Here is a 16,708-nt window from a genome sequence, read left to right as displayed (position 1 = left end):
GTCAGATTCTCCGTCATAGTGATGATATAGCACATCTGTTTTCTTGCTTGGGGGTTGGATCTGTCCTACAAATTCAATTGCCCATTTCTTAAATGGCTGCAATGACACCTGAGGGTTCAGTGGCATCTCATCCCTTCATGATGGTCTGCCTGTTCTCTGACACGCATTGCATGCCCTACAATATGCTTTGGTATATTAATGTAATGTAGGCCACCACAAACCTGTGCGCAAAATCTTCTGTGTTGTCGCTTTTCCTGCATAATTTCCTCCTGCAACTCCTCCATGAGCTTCAACTAGGATGCTACTTCATTCAAAATCGGGTACATACCTTCGCAATATCTCATCAGCGCCCATCTTATACAAATGTCTGATGATCACCGAAAAATCTATGGCGCGCACCACTAGTTCCTTCTTTTGTTGATTGGTATATCCTTCTGGAGTCATCCCTGTAGTCAAAAAGTGGATAATATATGCAAAATGGTTATCCGCTACGCACACCACGAAGAGTTGCGCATCGGGCACCCTTCCTCCAAATTAGTAGGCTCCTCCCCTATTTCAATTCACGACAAATGGTTAAGTCTTGCATTCAACCTTCCTGGCTTCACAATTACCTCAAAGTCATATTCTTGAAATAACAACAACCATCTGCATATTTCCCCCCCCAACACAGGCTTATTGACCAGGTATTTCAAGGCGGAATGATCTGTGTACATCTTGAAATGTCCGCCCAACAGATAGTGTCTGAACTTTTGGAGCACGTACACCATAGCCAATCCTTCGTGCTCTATCATTGAGTAATTCTTCTCAGCCTTTGATAATTTCCTACTCGCAAATGTTATAGGGTGATCCATCTCTCCTTCATCGGCCTGTGTTAGCAGTGCTCCCAATGCAATACACGAGGCATCAACGTGCACATGGAATTCCTTCTTCCAATCCGGGAAGACCAAGATCGGCGTGGTGACCATATTTTACTTTAATACATTCAGACCATGCTGGCATTCTTCATCCCAACAAAATGTAGCATCCTTCTTCAATAGTTTCTCCATAGGCACAGTTATCTGAGCATAAGCCTTGATGAACTTTCGATAATATCCAGTATGGCCCAGCGTTGTGTGCAGCTATTTGACACTCCTTGGGGCTTCCAAATTGACTATTACCGTAATCTTGGCAAGGTCCACCATTAGGGTTTGCTTGCACACCACATGACCCAGCAAAATCCGAAGGGGACACAAAATAAACACTTCTTTAGGTTCAGCGTGATCTGATATCTTCGGAACGTATCCAACATTAAGCGTAGACTGGCTACATGACGCTTTACTAACCCAAACATTGTCTAGTCATCAAAATACACCTCCAAGAACTTGTAAATTACTTGAAGGCCACAATGACTACGTGAGAGAATATCATCGACGCATTATTGAGTCCAAACGGCATCATAGTACACTGGAAACAACCCCATTCCGTCACGAAGGTTGTTTTACTCCTGTCTTCCGGTGCGATCTTAATATGATGGTATCCAGAGAACCCATCAGTGAATGAGTAGACCTCCTGCCCTCCAAAATTATCCAGTACCTCATCTATAAACAGTGTCGGGAAAGGATCATGGACACAGGCATCATTAAGCTTTCTTAGATTTGCTCAAATCCTTATTTCTCCCTTTTGTTTCTTTTCCTAAACCACCATCAGGCTCACCCAATCAAATTCTTCAACTAGTTCGATGATGCTTGCTTCTAGCATCTTATCCAACTCTAAGCAAACCTTTTCCTTATATTTGGGATTAAGGCGATACGGTCTCTGCTTAATAGGCTTCGTGTCCAGCTTCAAAGTAATTTTCATCACACCCAAGTCACCTATGATGCCTTTTAAGTCTGAAAATTTTGTAGGAAAAAGATCCTGGTACTTGCGGACTAACTCAACAAATTTATCCACCATGGCATCATCCCAGTAATCTCCAATCTTTGAAAATTTTGGTTCTGCTTTAGTACCAATGTTCACTTGCCTGGTTTTCAGTGGCGTGGTGATGTCCGTATTTTCTACCTGTGGACATTTAACCTCGTGGTGGCCTTCAGCCTCTGGGATATTAATATTTCTTGGATCTTCATCCTCCCCCTTAGCAGTCACATTATAGCATTCTAGTGCATGGCGCAGTTAGGTGCTCCAATCTGGTTGAACCAACTCCAAAGGATCCTGCGGAATTCTGAAGATCGCTGCCTTAACCTCCTGCAGAGCTTCATCAATTCTTTCGAACCCATCTTCAAGACTGAAGGTCATTAAGAAACCCTCCCTTAATATATCCCACTCTGTGATGCCATGGCAGAGCTATGTTTCCAGGTACCAATTCATAGGGATTATATCCAGACACGGGGGCTTCACTGGGGAAGCAATACCATAACACGTGGGTTCATATTGGGGGATACATATTGAGGAAAAAATGACATAATATATTAGGGGATATAAAGGGAGTAAAGGGTTTTTATATTGACAGATATAAAAAATGGAACTCAAAATTAATGAAAAATTATAAAGGGGTATAAAAAATGTTGATGAAAAAATGGGTACCTATAATATCTAGCGAAAGTAGGGGTTTTTTTAATTAGGAAGGTGTATTGGGTTCATATTGGTAGGGGGTTAAATAATGTGAGATTTAGAGGTATTTTCCATTATGTAGTCAAATTAAGGGTTTTGTTTAATTTTCCACGAACACACGTGATATGTCAGAGGCTCATTGAGTGAAGCCCCCCTGTGTATCCAGAGTATGAGAGAATAGGTGCACCCACTTTGACCGTGGCTTTGTTCCGTAGAATTTAGTCCATTTTGCCAAATGATCACGCGGATCATTTCTCCCATCATATTTCTCGGTTAATCGTACCTTCGGACGACCAAATCGCAACCTCATCATCCTCCTATAATCGCGCCATTCATCAAAGTTGTCTTTGTGCGTACCCCACCACCGTGCGGGCATAGCGCGCAATGCCAAATCCAGCGCTTGAAAGCGATGATCCTCAGGTACATCTCTTTCAAAGGCATCCAAAAAACATATCTAAATTAGTTAAACCATCATAATAGGGTAACTTTCTTACCTCCGATGACACTCAACGCAACGATTTAGTCATCATATTACAACACAACGAAGATACTTCATGCAACCGATTTTGCCAGTGTTCCAATTCTTCATATGAATCTGAAGTACAAGAGCTTTCGCGGTCCCATGTTGATCCAGGTGGATAATGGTGGCCACCTGCCATTTCCACATGGACCCCCACCATTGTTTCTTTCAGTTTTTCAGTTTCCATTTTTGTAGCACAATTTAATATTTTTAGCAACTTTTCGGGTCCTAAAATTTTGGAGCCATTTTGAGGCCCTAAACGACATTTTTTTGGAAATCTACCGCCAAATATTTTTTAATAAAATCATCTTTTCTGTCATAGTCCTCAAAGATATCTTTCCAACGGGGTATCATGCGCATCAAACAGAGATAATATGGCCAAGTCGCGACCCCGGGAAGTTGGTTGTCCAACTAACCCCAACAGGGCCCATAAACTCTTGGTGTTACATCTCCTCGGGTTAGGGTTTTGGTTGTTTAGGGTTTGCTCTTATTGTTCAATAATAAAAAGGCCCTTGAGCCTCATTGTAACACAGTTCAGAGGCATGTAGCCACCACATCTCTTCTCAAAGATAAGCTACCATCACTGAGCTAGTCTCATTTCCATACTGTTTGTAAGCATATTTCATTATTTGATATTAATCAAAGGAAGTGTTATTTCTGTTGCATCTCTGTATTTATGGTTATATCTGTAATTTGTTGTGTTCCTGTTTAAATCCAGATCAATGGTATCAGAGTGGTCTGTTCTTTCTTTGTTTTTCTTTGCATGTCCCCAACGAGGTCGAGATATAAGGAGTTAGGGCTTAAATTGGTCGAACCTTTGCAAGACCAGACTCGCAAATCTCGACGGCCTCCCATAGTGGATGAAAAGAAAGATGAGGGGGCAGGAGATCCTATCAAAATCTTGCTTGAAGAAGCCCTCAAGCGACAAAGGAACATGATGATGGACAACTTTGCCCAGATCCTTCAGCGGCTACCCAAGGGCGATGCATCTAATAGCTACTCTAGAAACGCCACACCCTTTAAGGTACAAGTTAACTTTGAAATCCCCATATTCGAGGTTCAGATAGATGCAGATGTTGTAGATAAATGGTTAAATATTCTAGAAGGGTATTTTTCTATTCATGAATTTTCCAGTTGGGAAAATATTACTTTCGCTCTTCTCAAAGCAGCCCCCCATGTCAAGGACTGGTGGGAAACCTACTGTGAGCAGAAGGATGAAAGTACGAACTCACTGTTTTTAGCCGCTCCCACTTGGAATTCATTCCAGGACGCCATTAAGGAGCAGTACTACCCTGTCGGGAGCTATGAGGACAAATACATAAAGTGGACCATGCTGCGGCAGGGAAGGGACCAAGATGTGCCAGAGTTTACCAATGTTTTTCATACCCTACACACGAAGTTGGGCATCAAGGATTCTGAGAAACATTTGGTACTCAAGTACCGCGATTGCCTACATAGATACATCTAGGATGAGATGGAGTTCCTGGAAATCTCCTCGCTCGACACGGCATACCAGTACGCCATTAGGAACGAGCAAAAGTTTAAACAGAAGAAGCGAGACTTTGGATCTGCGAATCCGAAGAACAAAGGACAAAGCCAAGTCGGGGTGATCCAAGACAACCCATCGAAGCCACATGAAAAAAAAAACACCATGAAGTCAAAGAAGGACACAGGAAAGTAGTGTGAATTCCATAAGAGCCCCACTCACAACACAAGTGAGTGTCGAGCCAAGCATTTGTTGGTGGCTGATTTAAAGGCTTTAGAATCAGATGCATGTTCTGACCCTGAGTCAAAACCTGACAAGAGGAATGAAAAAGGGAAGAATATCATTGATGCAGATCCCAACGCCATTTTTGCCAATGCGAAGATCTAGAAGAATGAGCCTGAAGATCCAGAGGAGGGGGGGCATCTTTTTCACTCACAAATGTGGGTGAAAGGGTTCGCCGTTGCAATTCATTGTTGACAGTGGGAGCCAATAGAACCTCATTTCAGTAGAGTTTGTGAAGTGGCTGGGACTATCGACCATACCACACCTGAAATTATACATCATCGGGTGGCTTCACCAAGGACGAGATCTCCGAGTCAGCCAACAGTGCTGCATTCCCTACAGCATCAAGCACTTCATAGATGAGGTATTATGTGATGTTTCACCTCTTGATGTTTGTGATGTATTATTAGATCAACAATACTTGTGGAAGTGACAAGATGTGTATGATTCAAGGCCTCACACTGTTATTATTTATTTGTGTAATACATTATACAGGATACCGGAGGTAGCCCCACCTATTGCCACTTCTTTGATCTCTGCTAAGAAAGGCAGTAAGATCATCTCCCAGACTAGGAAATTTATTTTCTTTTTGGTTCGCTCTCAAAGTAAGGGGAAGATCATAGCCACATCCATGGCCACCAGGAAGGGTTCCTCCACGTAGCAGAAGCAGGTGGATACGATCATGAAAGGATACAGGGACATCTTCTCCTCATCGACAAGGGTATCGTTACACTGTCAGGTCAAGCATTCGTTCGATTTGACTCCCGGAGCACCTCTACCCAATGGGCCGATATATCATCACTCCATTATGGAAAATGCCAAGTACAAACAGCGCCATGATCAACATCAGGTGCACACAAGTTTCAGGTGGGTGACAAATTTTGGTTGCATTTGTAGAAAGAATGCCTTACCAGAGCCCATCAGAAGCTCAGACCATTCCGATATGGTCCTTACACTAGTAACAAAGATGTGGGAAACAATGCTTTAGAGCACAACATTCCCACATTCCTTGGCTTGCACCGAGTGTTCAATGTGGACCACCCTCGACCATGCTTTCCACCATTACTGGACACATCAGAGATTGCAGAACAGTTCACGAGGGACCAAGTTCAGCAGAAATTTCCCCATCTCATGGAGGCACTCAACGCAATGGGTACCATTGCTTCATAAGGGGTGAGGAATGATCTAGGTGGATATTGGTGGCCACCCGCCAATTCCACGTGGACCCCCACCATTGTTTCTTTCAGTTTTTCAGTTTCCTTAATTGTAGCACAATTTTTCGGGTCCTAAACTTCCGGAGCCGTTTTGAGGCTCTAAACAACGTTTTTTTGGCAATCTACCGCCATCGATTTTTCATAAAATCATCTGTTCTGTTGTAGTCCTCGGAAAGATATTTCCAATAGGGTATCATGCACGTCAAACAGAGATAATATGACCAAGTCACGACCTCGGGAAGTTGGTTGTCCAACTAACCCCAACGAGGCGCATAAACTCTTGGGGTTACATCTCCTCGGGTTAGGATTTTGGTTGTTTAGGGTTTTCTCTTATTGTTCAATAATAAAAAGGCCCTTGAGCCTCATTGTAATGCAGTTCAGAGGCATGTAGCCACCACATGTCTTCTCAGAGATAAGCTACCATCGCCAAGCTAGTCTCATTTCCATACTGTTTGTAAGCATATTTCATTATTTGATATTAATCAAAGGAAGTGTTATTTTTGTTGCATCTCTGTATCTATGGTTATATCTATAATTTGTTGTGTTCCTGTTTAAATCTGTATCACATGAAATCCACCCATCAGTTGTTGGATTCATCCAATATTGGTCTCGCGCTGTAATTTTGTAGATTTGATCCAAATCATCATCATTTTCTTCATAGTCGCGGATTGGTTCAGTATAGCGTGGTCCTTCTGCAGGGTCCAATGGTACTACAACGCGAAGCGATTTCCTTTCAAATGACATTGTCCGTTTTTTCAAGTTGATGACCCCATTCATAACAATAGACCAGTCAATTCCAAGGAGCGCAGGGTATGGATTGCTGTCATCAACGATTTCTATCACTTCAAAATCAGCGAGCATGCTCGCACCTTCTATGTCTATAGTAACTCCATGTAGTCGCCCCATAGGGATAATCTTCTGCTGGTTCGCCATCCTTAGTTGAATCGGAGACCATTGCAGCGCAAGTCTCCCCATTCTCTCCCATGTCTGTTTAGGAAAAGCGTTCGAATCAGATCTCATATCCAAAATAACCTGGTCCATCTCATAGTCTCCTATTTGTGCAGTGAGCCTCATCTCGCACCCTATTCTTGCCTTATGTTTGCCAATATTTCTGACTACGTGGTGTCTATCAGGATTATTTTCCTTACCAGCACACTTGTTTATCAACTCCTGTATCCCCTTCACAGCCTTGCTATCGCGTAGAAGTTTCATGCAAGTCTCTAGGAATGCGGTAAATATAGATGGATCAACCTCTGTAGGCGCGTTGGTCTCTGTTAGTTTGTCCTGACTTCCTGAGGTAGATGCCTCAGCGAAGCTTTTCTTCACTTCCATAAATGTCTCCTTTGCACGTTCTAGATCGAAGCCAACTTCTTTTTCTGGGGCCTTGCGGACCCATCCATTCTCTTCAGGTTGTTTTCCTTTATCATCACCGGTCATGATTCCGCTTCTCAGTACGATATTCACATTGGGATCCTCCTCGTGGGGCTCAGCCCTCATCATCTGTAAGTTCTGTGTAGGGTGCTGAGGTTGCGCCTTCTTCTCCTACATCTTGGCTATCAGCACATGGCATTCTTCTATCATATGGTCGAACTGAGTGCAATATTGACATGACAGGCACGTCTATTTCCGACACTCCTACGCGTAGTGCCCTGGTGTCCCGCAATTATAGCAAATAACTTGTCCATGACCTCTACTAGGTCCTTCTCCACCTCGGCCTCGTCCATGCCCCTGATATCCTCCCTGCGCTCCCCTAGCGCCCTAATCTAGAGGCCGAGTTTCTGCTTGCATTCAATAGGTAGGCATTCTTTCCATCATCAATTTGTAGCTACAACAGTGGCGCTCATCATGGCCCACCGATTTGCAGAAATCACAGAATAGTTGTTGTGGTGTCTGTACAAACTTTTGCAACAAATGAAAATTATCTGTTACATGTTTTCCGGCCACCTGACAAATAGCGCACCATAGCGCGGGTCTCGTACTTGGTCCTGTTGGAGCTTCTTGCCTCAGGGGCATTGGTCCCCCCATGATATAATTTGCGAAGATAGGGCAGTGATCTTTATCATGCCCCTGGCTCTTACACTTGAGGCACCAGACTTCCTCATGCACCTCCGGCCTAGCCTCCTTTTCTTTTTTCAAGCTCTGCAGTTCCAAGCAGAGGTTCTGCAATTGCAAGTGAATTTTTTGAACTCCCAAGGATGCATCCTGAATAGGCATTTCATGCAATCTCCTCATGATTTCCAGGGATTCTACCTAAGTCCCTATATTCTGTTGCTATAAAGCAATCCTCAGGTGGGGCAGGAGCGAGGATATAAACCATTCGCAATATTGACTATCCGTGAGCTACATATTAGCTTCGCGGATCACACACTTAAATATTTCATCTAACTCCCAGGGCGTTTCACCAGCCTTCATCGTGATTTCCTTGAATCCAACTACTGATTGTGAGTTAGACTTAGGCTTGTTGAATTCCTTGTTCAAAGTGGCCTTAGTGTCTGCTAACGATGCCAAAGGATTATCAGTGTAGTACTTGACGTACCATGTCAATGCACGATCCTGTAGAGTGGTAACCAATTGCACCTTCTTCATATTATCATACGTAACTTGTTGTGTTGTCCACACAGCCTCCACAACAAACCAAAATTGATCCGCATCCTCACTCCCTATACCCTTGAAAATTGGCAACTTCATTGTATTTGACATGTTGAACGGTGGCGGTGGTGGTGGTGGTGTGGGCGAAGTTGTATGATGTGGAGGTGAAGGTGGAGGTGGAGTGGGAAAACCCTGTCTTATAAGTTATACAACACTCCGCGGTGAATCCTGTAACATTCCTTCGTTGTCGCTCGAAGGAGGCCCAATCAACAGGCTATATTCAGGACCTGTTTTCCCTCAATCTCTGAAAAGATTTCCACTTCGTGTAGTTTTGAACATCAAGGAAATGGCATAACCCATTTTTCACACAACATCATCTTAATCCAGGTATTCAAAGATCTTATATATTTACCTCGCAGTGCTATAGGGATTAATGCACGGGTGTTTGGTGTTGTAGAAACCCTCAAGGATCTTCCTGGGATCCTTGGCAGACAGTCAGATTAGCTGTAGTTGTCACAAAGATACATGCATATCTATGTTTAACAAATGAATATCAAAGCGAGAAGGAATTATTACCTCAAGTCTTAGTGTAGTGTTGCTGGAGAGTGCAATGCAGCTAGGCAGAAGACCCCTGAGCCAACTCCAGATCAAAACCTGCTCATAGGAAAAGACAAGCAAAATATCACATCATAAAACCTTTTTAAACAATGCATGAACATATAAAGATATCTAGTTGCATATATCTAAGCCACTCATGCTAATGATATTGAGTAAACATACAAACAAGTCATAATATCAACATCTCAGAGTGGATAACACAATTGCAGTTCTATATTGATGTCGAAAGAGTGATTACAACCATCAGTTGCATCAGCCTTCCCTTACCCCTTGTTAGGCCCCTATACTACTAGTGTAACCCCTTATTGTTATTAGTACAACCCACTTATTATATTGATGTACCCATGGAGTGCCCATATTGTTACTATTATGCCCCATAGAAGCCCACTATTGTTATTATTGTGCACTTACATTATTATTGTTATGTCGACTCTGATTATGTTATGACCCCTTAGACTCCTATATATAGAAAGGAGGTCTTTTCATTTGTATCATCCAAGAATTGTTCATTTATGTAATGCAAAGGAGGTTGCTCCCTCGAAGAGGCTGAATTCTAAGGCGTGGATCTATCTTTTCTATCTTTTCTTGAGCTGGTTTCATAACATTTGGTATCAGAGCTTTGGATTCTAGGGTTTCGCTGCTCCAAACAGGTCATCATGGCATTTTCGCTATAATTTTTTATTTTATTTATTTATTTTATTTTATTTTATTTATTTATTTATTTTTTTGCAATGTTTCAGAAGTTGAAAAAAAAACCCATTTGAGAAGAAATCACCCTGAACCTCGGGTCCGAATTTCAGAGCTTTTTGCGCTATATTTGCAGAGATATGATCTGAGGAAATTGGTCTTTTTGCAGAATCTTGAATTACATTCCAAACAGGTGACCTGGGGAAAATCGTCATAACTTTCTCTCTGGGGATCAGATTGAAATTTCATAAGAAGGTACAGAAATATGACGAACTGTAGTTTCTTGTATGCATTTTTCAGATCCAAAGGTCGAAACAGTGACTTGTGGCATGTCGTACAAGTTCGCTCTACTGAACTAGTCTATAATCAAGTCACTGTGGGAGATTTCGCATAACTCTTCCTTGGAGAATCCAATTTGGGTCAGACTTGTGGCATTGGAAAGAGGACACAAAGGGCTACTGCAGATCACAAATTTAGAACTAGATGATTGGAAAGTATAGAGATACATCAGAGGCAATATCGAGCTCCTACAAAGTGAAAAAAGGTGTGTAGATTTTCTTAAATTTTTGCTTAAGCTTGGTTTGAAAATTTATTTTGAAGGAATTCAAAGGGTATAGTAGAGAATTATTATAGGTAACTGATGCCCCGAGGAAAGAAAATGAAAACACCTAGTAAGGAACCTGAAAGCTCTAGCATGACTCATGAGGATGTGGAAACATTGTTTTGTGCTATTTCTATTATCCAACCAGATTGGATAAACGAAGCAAGGGATGAATGGAAGAAGGATGAAGAAGTATGGCCACTTATTCAAAAGTTGCAAAAGATCCCAATTCAAACAATATTGCCAGAAATTGAAGAGGAAGGAAAAATCATATTGGAACCTGGAGCAGTCATAGAAACAAGAACCCGACAGCTACTAAATCAATCAATTTCAGAGTATCTCATCAAGTGGAAGAAATTACCCACTGAAGATTCCACACGGGAGGACAAGAATTTTATACAGAAGCAGCAAGAACTACTCAAGCGTTGAGGACAACGCTTTTTGAAGGAGAGGGGCCTGTTAGGCCCCTATACTACTAGTGTAACCCCTTCTTGTTATTAGTACAACCCACTTATTATATTGATGTACCCATGTAGTGCCCATATTGTTACTATTGTGCCCCATAGAAGCCCACTATTGTTATTATTGTGCCCTTACATTATTATTGTTATGTCGGCTCTGATTATGTTATGACCCCTTAGACTCCTATATATAGAAAGGAGGTCTTTTCATTTGTATCATCGAATTGTTCATTTATGTAATGTAAAGGAGGTTGCCCCCTCGAAGAGGCTGAATTCTAAGGTGTGGATCTATCTTTTCTATCTTTTCTTGAGCTGGTTTCATAACACCCCTCCAACTCCTCTCTCTCTCTCTTCTTAACCTCTTATGATGCCTTAGTCTGAGACTCTGCTTGACAGTCAAATAGGCAATCCTTTCAAATGGTTCGACCTCTTTCACAATGGCCCTAGCCTTGCATATATAGCATGTGAGGATAGGGTTGCCAAGTCCTTCATGAGTTCCATTAGGAAAAAGCAGTGATGTTTCCATGCCTTTGTGCTCTTTCCTATTTGCATACTCCATTAGGAATTAGTAATTCCCCCAAACAAGTCGAGTTCTGATGTTTCCTTGCTTTTATGAGCTGACATAGGAGAGAATCTAGGGATATTTTCTCAGTCAACTCATTCCCTTGACCCATAGAAACTCATTAGGGTTCACTAATGCTCTTCCCGAGGTAACAGACAGAGTTACTTTGGGCACTAACGCACCCTTAGCCTTGCTAGGAAGCTTTATAAAGCAGGTTGCTAGTGTTTAGACAATGTTAGCTTGACAACTGGGCCTGTGAACTTGGTTAGTCCTTCAGTCATCATGTATTTCTCCTCTGAGCTGATGAGGAGGTCATTTTCCTGTATAACAGATGCCCCCTAAAGTGTGAGATCAGAGGCTGTGACAATGGCTGAAATACTTTATATTTAACTTTCCTTTTCTTTGGAAAAAAGAGAGAGAGGATCAGAGCTTCGGGTGGTACACGAAACCTGATACAACACATACATATAAAATAGCTAAAATCATGTCATGAGTCGGGCATTCCCATGCTCAGTAGTTATGTCAGAGTGATTTTATCAGAAAATAGATATGACGATCCTGGTCGCCGATAAGCACAATGCAAAACCTGTGCCATAATAGGATCATTCTCATGAGCTGTCTCCAAAAAACAATAAACGCAACTTGGGAGAGGAAACAATGATGAGTGATGCAAGGCTCTACCCAAGGTCTTGATTTCCACTTCACCGCAACAACATAGATCGATACATGTGAATATAGGAGTTGATGTCGAACATGCATGAAATTGTCTGATTACCAGTCAATAATGGAGATCGTTAACAGAAGCGAGGATGGCCACCCATAATGTGATGGTCTCCAAGATGCACATTACTATCTAGCGAGTGCGAATAATGTTTTTGTCGTCGAACACTCATAGAATCATTTAACCAGGAGCCAATAATGAAAACCATTGACCAAACACAAGGTGACTTGCCACTAATGTCTGCAAGTAACGAGGTACTGAAGTGTTTCTGGGTCTTCTTCCTAGACAGAGTGTTGAAGTCGATAGGAGGAGACCTATCGAAGGTAGGAAATAAGGTGTCCTACATCAATCGACACGAAACAGGACAAGAATGATTGTTTTTTGAGGAATATTTTGGGCATTGGGTTAAAGCGACAGAGGGCATGATGGTAGGATATGCTTGATGGTTTGACGGAGGAAATATAAGACAAAGGTTTTCCCTTGAACAATAAAAGGCACAACAACGATTTTAACAATGTAGCACTAGACTCATGAACACCAAAAAGTGTTAGGATATAGAGATGCAAGAACATCAGGGTCTATAGGCTAAGCTCATAGGATGGTAAGATTCATATTGAGAGGCTGTCACAAGGAAGGTTTATCTGAGGGAATGCCATGTTCAAGGGAGCGACTGCTACCAAAAAAATCTTTCATAATACGGAACATAACACAATTGTATTGTCCACTTTCCTCATCTGATTAGTTTAGTGATTCTAGACGAGTAAACTCATCGATCTTTTCATGTTTTAAGAGTTTGAAAAGGACTGTCAAAAGAGCGACTCTATGCCCTGTCTGATTAGTTTAATGAGTCCATACATGCAAACTCGTCGATCTTTTCATGTTTTAAGACTCTGAAAAGGATCGTAAAAAGAGAGACTCTATTCCTTATCTGTGTAATTTAACAAGTCCAGACGAGACAACTCGGTGGTCTTTTCATATTTCGAGAGTCTGAAAAGATCGTAAAGAATGACCCCAAGGTGGTCCCTTTGTCATAGTTTTTAACCGGGTGCGACAAAGGTTTAATAGTATACCCGGAACGGTTCCTTTTTCGTAAGTTAATCTACTAAGTCTGGATAAAGAGAAACCTATGCTCAATAGATGTTTGCCTCATTTTGTTACGAGTACGAGGAGATAGAGTAAACTCGATATTCGTTGTGAAATTTTAATGAGTCACGTGACGACAAACTCAATAGACCTTCATCGAATTTTAATGAGTCAAATGAAGAAAACTCGAGGTATATTTTTCAGTTTAGTGAGCGAGGAAAAAGAGGTAAAAGAACTGCTCATTCCTTCTTCGTAGATTTAATGAGCCCGAAGAAGGGAAAAACTCGGGGATTTTTCAATTTAAGAGCAAGAAATAGTCCCAAAAAAGAAAGTGCTCATATCGTCGTCGTAAGTGTTTAACGAGCCCAATGACGAAAACTTGGGGTTTTTTCGATTTAACGAGTGAGAAAAGTTCCTAAAAAGAATGCTCGAAGCTTCTTCATAAGTTTTTAACGAGCCTGAAAAAGGAACTCGAGGTTTTTTCAATTTTATGAGCAAGAAAAAAGTCCCAAAAATGAATTCTCAATCAATTTTTATTTTTTATTTTATTTATTTATTTTTATTTAATTTAATTTTTATTTATTTATTTATTATTATTATTATTATTATTATTATTATTTTACTTTTTATTTATTTATTTATTTATTTTTTTTTTAAATTTTAATTAATTAATTAATTAATTAATTAAATTAATTTATTATTTATTTATTTTATTTATTTATTTATTTTTATTTATTTATTTATTTATTTATTTATTTTTTTTTTATTTTTTTTCAGTTTAGTGAGCTAGAAAAAGAGGGAAAAAGAGTTGCTCAGACCGTCGTCGTAAGTGTTTAACGAGCCCGACAATGAAAAAATCAGGGATTTTTCATTTTTAAAGCGAGAAAACATCCCACAAAGAAAGTGTTCATAGACAATCGAACATGGTCATTTTTGTCGTTCAATCCTGAAAATTCATTCATCAAAACATGAACAATTTCTGCCAATATGGGGTCATGGTGCATGATAAATATCATTGGAAATGGACTACTTCTACTTTAATGACTTCAATTAAGATAAGTCATGTCTCCAAAGTGACTATAAGGGAGTTCTTTACCCACCACTTTCACCATTTGCATCATTTGAGAGCTGTGAGAGTGTTTTGGAGCTAAAGAGGAGCAGATTTTCCACGGACGATTGTAGGAGATCCAGGTGACCATTCGACATGTCGTCAGTCCCAGGTAGATGCCAAAACCCTGATCTTGCATTATTAAACCCTTTTTATCAGCTTTGGGGTGATTTTTTGGAGATCTGGGGAGCCCTAGTTCATTACTTGTGCCTAACGCCCCCTACTAGGACTGTAGGGAGCATTAAACACCCTTTACGACCTCGTGGAGGGCGTTAATCCTCCTTGTGTGTCACTAGGGGGGGTATTAGTGCATGAGGGCGCACCCCAAAACCCTAGGCAGTGATTTAATGAGCATTTTTTCCCCATTTTCACTGATTTTTGGGTTGATTTGTGTAGGTTTTGAGCCATTATGACTAGTCTATGGAGAGAACAGGCCCATGACCGACAAGAATTGCTGATGCGAAATGATCCTGCTTGCATACTTGCATTGTGCTGTTGTGGGTTGATGAAGTATGCTCAGTTGGACTTGATGAAAGGTCAGGAGGACCTTTTGAGCTGGATTATTCAGCGCTGGATGAACACGAGCAGGTGTTCAAGATTGGGGATCATGAGTTGGCCATTGACCGAGATGATATATATTTCTTGACCAGTTTGTTGTGCAGAGGAGCACGACAAACCTGACTGGGGGTAGCCCTAATCCTCGATCCACCCTAGAGATGATTCGAGCTTACTGCATCCCTGAGAGTGGACTCGTCAGCAACATAGTCCCTATAGAGAGGATTAGATCCAGATCTATGAGGGCCATTTTATGGATGATTGTGCGCTTGGCAAGGTCGAAGAGTCACCACATTGTGAAAAAGGCCCAACTGTTGCTTGCAGTTGACTGTGTCCAGCCGCATATATTCAACTAGTGTGAGGCAGTGCTTTGTTAGTTGAAGGCAGAGTTGATCGCATGCAAGACTCAGACCCAACAAAGTTTTGGGTATGGCACTCTCATTGTCTCATTCATACTTGAGAGGGTGCCCGTTATGCGCCCGCGGATGAGCTTAGGTCCCCTTGATCCGAGGGATCCTAGACAGAGGTGATGGGCATCACTTGATCCTCACATAGGAGGAGGACCTATCCGACATTTTTTCGAAGAATATTTCTTCAAATGGCTTAGTGGCTAGATTGTGATGATTGATGACTATGCCTACGAGGGCATGGACTTCACCGGTGACCCTGACTTGATTTTTCCGCCTGGAACAAACTGGGGGCCTCAAGGTAAGAATTATTTTTTAGAGTACTTAAATTATTTTAAGCTTTTGAATGTTTATGTTATGTTTTTTATTTTATTTTATGGGTGAACAAGTACCGACATGAAGCTTTTTTCTTAACACAGATGTGGCACCGGTATGACCTGCAGGCGAACCTCACCAAGTGAGGCAAGGAGGCCAACTACCTGACCCGGGGGGGGGGGGGGGGGGTGATGTTGAAAGTCTTCGCGAGGTTCTAAGGAACCTAGAGGGCTTGAGCATGGGTGTGCCCCCCCTTCCTATGAGGGAGATCCCCGCTCATATGCAGCGACACACAGTCGGTGTGCCTGAGCAGTTTCTGGTTCCTCTTCGGAGGATAGCTAGAGCAGTGTTATCATTTCATGAGCAGTAGGCTCTATTAGAAGACGCGTGGTATAACTAGCGGGTGTTTATAACTAGGCTTAGTAGCCATTTTGTACTTAAAACAGCCAAGTTTTGGAAGTTTTATGATGTAAAAGACTGGACTCGATATATATATATATATATTGGTATTTTATGATGTAAATGTTTTTTAAGTGTTTCTATAAATCTTTAACTGTGTAAATATTTACTTTCATACATGTATCTATAGTGAATGAGACAGATGCCAATCTAGCACATAGTTTTCCAATGAATAAGCAACTGTATTAAATTCTCTAGGAATGTATTCATATGTGATAACTTCAAATTGACGTTCCAAGAGTTGTAACCTAAAATAATGACGTAATAAGATTGGATTACGAACGTGATAATGATCTGTTAATTGCATAACAACAAGCTGAGAGTCTAACCTGACCACCAGATTGGAGATGTCCCTTGATGACGCTTCAGTGAGAAGTGAAATTACAGACATGTACTCAGCAATATTATTGGTGGTAGTACAAAGAAAGACTCCCCCGGAACAAAACAGTTCCGA

Source organism: Pinus tabuliformis, chromosome 5_1 (genome assembly GCF_031772625.1).
Source record: "Pinus tabuliformis cultivar Carrire ecotype Pingquan chromosome 5_1, CPIR1, whole genome shotgun sequence".
Classification (NCBI taxonomy): domain Eukaryota; kingdom Viridiplantae; phylum Streptophyta; class Pinopsida; order Pinales; family Pinaceae; genus Pinus; species Pinus tabuliformis.
Note: the sequence above shows the minus strand (reverse complement) of the source record.